The sequence below is a fragment of the Rattus norvegicus genome, chromosome 6 (assembly GCF_021556685.1).
Source record: "Rattus norvegicus strain SHRSP/BbbUtx chromosome 6, alternate assembly SHRSP_T2T, whole genome shotgun sequence".
NCBI classification, from domain to species: Eukaryota; Metazoa; Chordata; class Mammalia; order Rodentia; family Muridae; genus Rattus; species Rattus norvegicus.
The window spans coordinates 46540820-46550001 of NC_141539.1; the positions used below are offsets into that span (position 1 = coordinate 46540820).

A 9182-nucleotide genomic window follows, 5' to 3' on the forward strand; every position below is an offset into this window, starting at 1 on the left:
TTGGGAATGGAGTTCCCATCACTTCCTCCATTCTTTTTGTGTTATAAATGACAAACTGAAGGCTCAAAATGCACTGGTGCCTCCAATGCCATTCTGACCCCTAGCAGAAATGTGTTGTTTCTCCCTCCCCACCACATTATCCCAGTCTGTCTTGGAATTTAGTCTCCATATCCACTTTGAGTTTGATGGAAAACATCAAATTTCCCATCTCTGGGACCTTTGCTAGACTCCTTAAGGAATGTCAATGATATTATAAATTGCTTGCGTGTCAGTGTTTTATATAGTTCATCTCACTGAAGATGGAAAAACTAAGGTCAGAGAAGATGGGGAACACAAATGGTGTCTTCAGTCAATCCAGGCCTAGTAAGGGGTCTCCTGGCTCTAAGCTGGGCCTTCATCTACCACCCAGATGCTCACTTCCTGGAGATGGAGGACGCAAGTTGTTTTGTTCTCAAGTTGTTGAAGATATTTCAACAACTGTTTGTTACCATGGACCAAGTTATGTAAAAACGCGAGCGTCTCCGCAGCATCACAGAGGTGACATAGAAATAGAGATAGAGACACCCAACAGATCAAAACAGCCCCAGTTACATAACCACGACAGCACTCGGTGAATCACTGCCGTGTAATGGGAAAATCAGATTGGTCACTAGGAAAAGTAAAAGGATCTAGAGTGAGTCACGGGCCCACCCTCCGGTGGAGTCTCTGAAGGGCAGACACCTGCCCGTTGATTCAGAGTCTACCCTTTGTCTTCCTCGCTTCCACATCGGAGTCTTGGTGTTTCACAATGGAGCCTCGCTAGGGATGTAAATTTCCAAAGAGGGATGGGCTGAAGGGGAGCCCCACACTCTGTCTCTGGGCTAGTCTGGAAGGTGGGCTCTGCGTCAGTCAGTTCCCATTTAATTACTGGTGCCATAGCATCAATAATGCCACCTGCCTTTCCAAAGAGACCTGGGCTCCTCCTGATGGGTCCTGGTGATGACTCAATGCAATAAGTGTCATCCCCTTGATGGAGGACAGACGCCACAAAGGTTCCCAATGTTGAGCAGAATCTCAGAGTCAGGAGGAAAAGATTGTGGCTGAATCCCCGGGGCAAAGCCACTTTAAGGCCCGCTTTCTTCTAACTTGCCTGGGAGGCCTCCTTTCAGACTTTTGACTGCCTTTGTGCATAGTGCGGTTCTCCCAGGGAAGAATGAGTCCAGAGAGAAACATGTGCTGGAGCCCACACTCATAGCACAGCCGCTGCCGAAGCCGGTCGCTCCTTATCAGAGTGGGACAGGAGAGTTGAGATGGGAACCAAACATCGATTTTGAGAGGAGACCTGATCCCTTAAAAAAATTTAGAGGTAAGCAAGGCTTGAATCTACCTGCTACTCTTATTTTGATTAACTTTTTGAGACCCTGTGGATAGTTCTAGAAGGCAGCCTTGTACTCAACACCATTGTAGAGTACTCTGGAGAGATCTCCCACAATCCTTTTCTCTGGTTTGTGGTGTATGGTGGAAACTCACCTGGCATTTTAGAGACTCTTGTTCCCCTGGTGGATTTTCACATCCCTGACAGATGCCAAGTCAACAGGGGATCCACTGAGCCCTGAGGAGAAACTAGCAGATACTAGTCCTCTTGGAACTGGAGTTGTAGGAGGTTGTGAGCAGCTATGTGGGTGCTGGGAACCAAACCCAGGTCATTTGCAAAAGCACCAAGTACTCTTAACTGCTGAGCCATCTCTCCAATCCCCACTGCACACCTTCTGATGGCCAGGTTCAAGCATGTGCTCAAAGAAGCTGGAGGAGAGGTTAATGCTGGAAAAGCTAGCAACTTAGCAGGGAGAGCCAAGGGAGCATCTGGGATGTTCTGATCTATGAGCTGTTTTGTTGTTTGTTTTTTGTTTGAGTGTGAGCATGGGGGCGGGGAGGGAGTTGGTTTGGTTTGGTTTGATTTTTCAAGACAGAGTTTCTATGTATAGCCCCGCTGTTCTTATTTACTCTGTAGACCAGGCTAGCCTCCAACTCACAGAGATATGCCTGTCTCTGCCTCCTGAGTGCTGGGATTTAAAGGCATGCACCGCCCTCCCCCAACCTGTGAGCTGGGTTTTATGAAAATTTATTGAGCTGTCCCTGACACGGGCTCTTTGATGACCTGTCATGACAAAGATTCTTTCCTGGGCCAAACGTGAGCCAAGGTCTAACTAAGCCTTTTCCTAGGCCCAACTATGCATTTCTTTGTAAAATCCAGTATTAGTAAAGATCTTTGATGAGTTGCTGTGCTTAATACTCCCTAACCTTGACCTCCAAGCATCCTTGATATCTGATGGGGTCCTCATTCTTGATCATATTCACAGAGGATGTCTGGTCACTTAGACCCACCTGTAATGGGATCCCTCTAAGTCTGACACATTTCTGCGTGTGTCTGGGTCTGTGGCTCTACATTCCCATGTGCCTCAGCAACTCCCTAGCCCACCAGAGCGCTCTCTATAGAGGTTCCTGTGCCTGCAGAACAGAATAGAATGGACAGAGTAAAGGCCCCAACACTGTCTTAACAAATGTCACCGCACAGCCTAATTATTTCTTTAATAGCTATAATCAATATAATTTCAGGACAGTGTCTAGCTATGTAGCCCAGACTCTCTTTGAACTTGTAATCCTCCTGCCTCAGATTCCCTAAAGCAGAGGTTAGAGGCATGCACCGTCATTTCAGGTTAACACTATTTGTTTAAAATATATATATATATATTTTTAAAAAGGAGTCAAGAGAGAGCTAGCAGGCAGCAGGTGGGTGGGTGGCCGGCTGGCACGGAGGGAGGGAACGACCAAGCGGTGAGCAAGCCAGCGAGGGCACCTGGGTCCCAAGGGCAGCAGAGATTCCTCAGCCCCCTCCAGTGCCCTCCCCGGAGCCCACAGCACCTCCAGCACCCAGCGGAGCGAACTCGGTCTGGCCAGCCATGGCCTGGTTGCTGAAATTGGATCAGGAAGTGAAGCTCAAGGTTGATTCTTTCAGGGAGCGGATCATAAGTGAGAAGACTTGGTGGCAAAGAAGTTATTAGAACTTGATAGTTTTTTGAAGGAACCAATCCTAAATATCCATGACCTAACTTAGATCTACTCAGACATGAATCTCCCAGTCCCTGACCCCATTCTCCTCACCAATAGCCACGATGGACTGGATGGTCCCACTTACAAGAAGCACAGGTTGGATGAATGTGAAGAGGCCTTCCAAGGAACCAAGATGTTTGTGATGCCCAACGGGATGTTGAAAAGCAACCAGCAGCTTGTGGACACTATTGAGAAAGTAAAACCTTGGGGCTGGAGATATGGCTCAGCGGTTAAGAGCACCGACTGATCTTCCAGAGGTCCTGAGTTCAATTCCCAGCAACCACATGGTGGCTCACAACCATCTGTAAAGAGATCCGATGCCCTCTTCTGGTGTATCTGAAGACAGCTACAGTGTAATCATATATAATAAATGAATAAATCTTTAAAAAAAAAAAAGAGAAAGTAAAACCTGAGATTCCGCTGCTGATCGAGAAATGTAACACGGTTAAAATGTGGGTTCAGCTCTTGATTCCCAGGATAGAAGATGGGAACAACTTCGGGGTGTCGATTCAGGAGGAAACAGTTGCAGAGCTAAGAACTGTCGAGAGTGAAGCTGCATCATCTCTGGACCAGATTTCTAGATATTATATTACAAGAGCCAAATTGGTTTCTAAAATAGCCCATGTGGAGGGCTGTCGCCGCACTGTCACAGAGATCGACGAGAAAGAGTACATCAGCCTCCGCCTCAGCATCTCAGAGCTGAGGATGTCACGCTCCATGACATGATCCTGAAAAACATTGAGAAGATCAAACGGCCCCGAAGCAGCAAAGCAGAGACACTGTACTGAGGCCAGGGCCAGGGCCGGGGGACTTTGTGAGTCTGGATCAAGACCGACATTGCCTTGGTTTGTTATATGACTGATGGGGAAACTGGCTGGAAATAGTAATCACACCTCTCTGTTTTTAGTTAGAGTCTAATGAAACTCTCATCTAGTTCTGTGAGGGAAAAAAAAAAAAAAAGGAGTCAAGGCCTCTCTACTTCTAAGGTTCCTCTCACTGTTTATAAGTTTACCAGCTGTCCCCATCTCTGCCGGTGACGCAGTAATTTTGCAGTGCAAGAGATATTTTTGGGGACAGATGTCTGTTATTCTTCCGTCTCCAAGGCCAGGGAGGCCAGTGGAGGGGGTGATGAGCTTTGCTTTTCCTGTTGGGGGCACATCCTGTTGGAAACTTGGCTGTTACAACCTCTCAACCAGAGCAAACAAACAAACAAGTCATACCTCACCTGCATCCTGCTGCACAAACACATACACACACATGCACACACAAATGCATTGATACACATGCATAAATACACACACATGCATACACACGCACACGCATATATACGTACACATGCACACACACACTCACATACAGGGACACCCACACATGCATACACACCCTACTGTTTTCCTAGGCTCCTCTCTGTATTATCTGTAGTACTGCTTTCCATCGCTATGATAAAATATCTGAGATAATTAGTTTATAAAGAGGGAAAGAGTCTTTTGGCCTACAATCCCTTGGCCTTGACTGCTTTGGAGATTTGAGGTCGTCATGGCAGAAGCTAGGAGATGGAAAAGGATACACAGTCAGACTGCGGTCCCTCAGTCTTTGAGCCCATATTCCTGGATCCAACTCCTCCCCTGGACCCCGCCCACTCCTAAAATTGTCGTTGTCTCCTGATACAGAGAGCTAAGGACTAAGTTTGTAACCTGCAGGCCACTGGGGACACTTGAGACCCAAACTGTGGCCATGGTTAAGAATGGCAGATCTGGGGTTGGGGATTTAGCTCAGTGGTAGAGTGCTTGCCTAGGAAGCGCAAGGCCCTGGGTTCGGTCCCCAGCTCCAAAAAAAAAGGGGAAAAAGAAAAAAAAAAAAAAAGAATGGCAGATCTACTCCAGAACATGAAGAAACTATAGAAAAGAATGAAAGAAAAAAAAGATACCATGTGTGACCCCATGGCCCACACGGAACAGAGGCTTTCATTTTGACATACTTTGTGTATATTCTTTATATTATAATATATATTTTTAATATGTAGGTTTAAAGCAGTATTATTGAAGTAAAATTTCCATAACATTTCACGTCTTTTTTATTAATATTTATTTAATGTATATAAGTACATTGTAGCTGTCTTCACACACACCAGAAGAGGGCATCGGATCCCATTACAGATGGTTGTGAGCCACCATGTGGTTGCTGGGCATTGAACTCAGGACCTCTGGAAGAGCAGTCAGTGCTCTTAACCATTGAGCCATCTCTCCAGCCCAAATTTACCTTTTGTAAGTGGCTATTACAGTAACCTGGGAAACTCTACAGCTCTGTGCAAGCATTAGAGCATCCCTGTCACCTCCTCATGCTCACTCCAGTCCATCCCATGTCACAATCCTAGCTTCAGAGTGGTACTGACCCAATGGGTTTGCTTTCTGGGAACTTCACAGCAACTTCAGGTACAATGACATTGTCTTTTGTGTCTGGTTCCATTGTCCGCATGATTTCAGGTGCCACGGTGACTTCAGCTCATCCAGTGTAGCACAGGTACTCACATGGTCTGTCACGATGTGGGGATCAGTCATTGTGAACCAAAATCTCTAAACAGATGAGCCAAGCAGGCCTCTCTCATTTAAAATTTTTTTCAGATTATTTTATTCTGCCTGGGGAGTATATCTCCTGCATGTGCAAAGCCTCAGGAGGTCAGAAGAAGGCGTGGAATCGCCTTAGTGGATTTTGGATGGTCGTGAGCCACCATGTAGGAGCTGCGACCAAACCTGGGTCCTCTTCAAGAAAAATAAGTGCTCTTAACGACTGTACCATCTCTCCAGCCCCTTCCTTTCCCTTTTCTTGAAAAAAGTATATTTTGTTTATTGTTTGTCTCTGCATGTGCACACACACTCGCTGTGGTTAACAAGTGGAAGTCAGAGGACGACTGTTGGGAGTCAGTTTTCTCTTTCCTGCATCTGGGTCAGAGGGATCAGACTCAGGTCGTTGGGCTTGGTGTTGAGAGCCTTTGCACGGTGGTGAGCCACCGCTAACTCATCCTTAAAGCTGTTATAGTAACAGAAAGCTTGTTCTTTACCATTGTTGAAGACCATCCCAGGGTCAGTTAAAACATTTCTGTCCATTCATCGCCTGTAGCCAGTTGCATTTTGTTCTGTTTGAGGGCTGTAGGAAGCAATGCTGCTTGGAGGCAGAGGTGAGTGGATCTAAGTTCCAGGCCGGCCTGGTCTACAGAGTGAGGTTTAGGAGAGCCAGGGCTACACAGAGAAACCATGTCTTGATAGACCAAAGAGAAAAGAAGTGTCGACAGCTTTGCCTGTGCCTGCTGCTTTATCGTTTTTTTCTTGAATTGACTCCCAGGGGGAATTTTTAGAGTATATAATAAAATTATTGTTAACTTTTAACTTTTTCCTTTTTTTTCTTTTTTCTTTTTTTCTTTCTTCTTTTTTTTTTTGTTTTTTGTTTTGTTTTTTTGGGGGGCTTTTTGTTTCTCTGTCTTGAGACAGGGCTTCATGTAGCCCAGGCTGGCCTCAAATGCACTATGTAGCTGAACATAACCTGAAACTCTTTGTCTTCCTCCAAGGATTATGGGTGTGTGTCCTAATCTGTGCTGGTTAGTTTTAACTGTCAGCTAGAAGAGCCTTAAGGAGGACTCTTTCAGTTCAAGATGGTCTGAGGGCGTGTGTGTGTGTGTGTGTGTGTGTGTGTGTGTGTGTGTAGGGCATTGTTGTTGTTGTTGTTGTTATTGTTGTTGTTATTGTTGTTGTTGTTGTTGTTGTTAATTAATATAGGGAATCCCAGCCAGTTGTGAGTAGCTTCCACTCTTTGGATAAGGGGGGTCCTGAACTATATATGAAGAGAAAGCGAGATGAAAAAAAAATTCATGTGTCTGTTCTCGACTGTGGATGTCATCCTTTGAGTTTCTACCCTGAATTACCTGCAATAAAACACCATAACCTAGAGTTCCTCCCTGGGATGCTTTCTGTGAAGGTATTTTTCACAGCAATAGGAACACAGAACACCACACCACCAATTTTTTTTTTTTTTTTTTTTTTTTTTTTTGGAGCTGGGGACTGAAACCAGGGCCTTGCCCTTGCTAGGCAAGCGCTCTACCACTGAGCTAAATCCCCAACCCCCACACCACCAGTTTTTAACCTTTAACTAAACTAGCAAACTATTCATTACAAGGTGGCCATGCCATTTCACATTTCCACCAGGAACTTGAACATAGAAACATGGGAAGATGGGACATTCTCCATGTCCATCACAAAGATGGTGGCTTTACACCCTGTGATAAAGGCAGGTAAAGGCGTTAAATATCTGATGGATTTACTTCATCAATGTTTTGCAACTCACAGCAGGTTTCAGAACAACAACCCAAAGATCTTAAGAAAACTGTCCATTTTCACTCCCACAGCTAAACAGATATGGGACCTAAGGTTATAGACTACCAAGGGAATCCTGCAAGGCTAATGATTAGCTTTGGATTCGTCCAGGCTTCTCTGTGTAGCATTCCTTACTTCTAGATTTTATGGCAGGTCCCCACGCAGAACGAAGATCTTTACTCCTACCGTTGAATAAAGTAAACTGGAGAATGTCTCCAGACCCAACTATGGCATAGAAAGGCAGAGGAATGGAAAGGCCATGTTTCTGGATTTAAGGCTGGTTTTTGTGGAGAAGGTTCTGATTTCTATGACTCATCTTTAGAGAAAAGGATTCTAGTTTCTAAGGCTTATTTTGAAACAGAGACCAGCAGGAAGATCAGAGAGACCTTGATCCTTGTAGATCTCACCAGGTAGACCAGTTGGCCTCTAGTTCCCCAGGGACACTCTTCTGTATAATTGCTTCTGGTTCTTGAATCCATGTGTTTATAGTTAGGAAGTATGGGGTTTTTTTTCTGGTATCTCTGTGTGTGTGGTATGTGTGCATGCTTGCATGTATGTGAGTGCACATGAGTAGCAGCCTGGAATTGATATTGAGAGGATTTTTTTTTTTTATTGCTTTTCAAGCTTCTACAAGACCTTGACTCTTGAGGCAGGATCAGACTGACCTCAAATTCTCTACAGCAGAGGCTAGACTTCTGATCTTCCAGCCTCCACCTCCCAAGTGCTGGCTTTATAGCCGTATGTTCTTATATCTAGTTTTTATGTGGTTCCTGGGCTCAAACCCAGGACTCTGTGCAGGATCACAAGCAAGTGCTCTACCAACTAAGCCACTGTTCAGTGGCTGACTGCTTCTGAAGCCTTATCCTGTTGTTTAGCTGAAAGTATTCTGCATATCCAAGTGCCATACTTAAGGGTTAAGGTTTTTGGAGCTCCAGCAGACATTTAGAATTGCAAATCTTTAAAAATCGCTGCCACCCTTGCTAGTGTGGAGTGCCACCGCAGCATGGATCTAATTTGCATTTCTCCCATGACTAATGGTGTTGAGGATCTATTATGCATGTGAAGCCACTTGTCTGTGAATTTATGTTCAAATATTTTGCCTATTTTAAGAGTCTCGAGCTCTGCTGAATGAGCAAAGCGGGGTTATCCCGCCTCTGTTAAAACCAGTTGTCTGCCTTCTGCTGTTAAATTGGAAAGCTCTTCACATCTTTCGAGCATTTGTTGATACTGTCTACCAGTTTCTGTTTTGTCTTCTCACCTCTCCCATCATGCCTTCTGAAGCACAAAGGTGTTTTATTCTGACGGAGTTCCATTTCCCCAGCATTGGTTTGTTCTGTATCTATGAACTCTTAGTCTTAGCTCGCAAAGATTTTGTTGTTGCTTGTCATGTTTTGTGTTGTGTTGTTTGAGATGGGATCCTATTGGGTAGCCCTGCCTGGCCTGGGACCTACTGTACTGACCAGGCTAGCCTTGACTGCCTAAGTTCAACCCCCAGGAGAGAACTGGCTCTAGAGAATTGGTCCACATGCTTGCTCACAATCACACACACACACACACACACACACACACACACACACACACACACACACACACACAAAGGGAAAAAAATGAAATCAGGAAGCAAGAATGAGTCCTGAATTTTCTTCTTCTTTTCCAATTTGGTTCGGTTATAGGGATTTTGTATTTCCACATATACTTTAGGGTTAACTAGCCAATTTCTTGGGGCGG

General features: G+C 45.0%; 1 pseudogene; it reads left to right on the top strand.

Moving 5' to 3' along the window:
* Positions 1-2939: 2939 nt before the first annotated feature.
* Positions 2940-3920, top strand: Psme3-ps2 (proteasome activator subunit 3, pseudogene 2; annotated as a pseudogene).
* Positions 3921-9182: the final 5262 nt, after the last annotated feature.